This window comes from Octopus bimaculoides, chromosome 4, assembly GCF_001194135.2.
Source record: "Octopus bimaculoides isolate UCB-OBI-ISO-001 chromosome 4, ASM119413v2, whole genome shotgun sequence".
In the NCBI taxonomy this organism is placed as follows: Eukaryota; Metazoa; Mollusca; class Cephalopoda; order Octopoda; family Octopodidae; genus Octopus; species Octopus bimaculoides.
The window spans coordinates 127,231,942-127,232,375 of NC_068984.1; the positions used below are offsets into that span (position 1 = coordinate 127,231,942).

The window sequence follows — 434 nt, forward strand, 5'->3', positions numbered from 1 at the left end:
TACGCTTTTCCCTCCGGTTTTTTGTTCTATGTGTGCCATAAATATCGCCATCCGCTTTAGAGAAAAATTTGTAGTTTAGAATCAGTAGTTCTTTGACTGCTATTTCTAAATTTTCAGTATGTTGGAGAAGCAACTCAATTGCTAATCCCTGTATATTTATGATTATCTATCTATCTCTCTATATATATATATATACGACGGGCTTCTTTCAGTTTCCGTCTACCAAATCCACTCACAAGGCTTTGGTTGGCCCTAGGTTATAGTAGAAGACACTTGCCCAAGGTGCCAGGTCCATTATAGCCACTGTACTGATTAATCAAAACACAAATGGTCCATCAAAACTACTGTAAACTAGTGGTTCGTCAAAATCACTATATTTGTCCATTAAGACCAATATACTGATCAATCAAAACACTACTGATCAATCAAAACAC

General features: G+C 36.2%; 1 protein-coding gene across 3 annotated transcripts in view; it reads right to left on the reverse strand.

The window, feature by feature from the left end:
- The window catches only part of LOC106871170 (uncharacterized), a 103,057-nt gene that overhangs the window by 101,918 nt on the left and 705 nt on the right, over nucleotides 1-434 (reverse strand). The window lies entirely within an intron of this gene.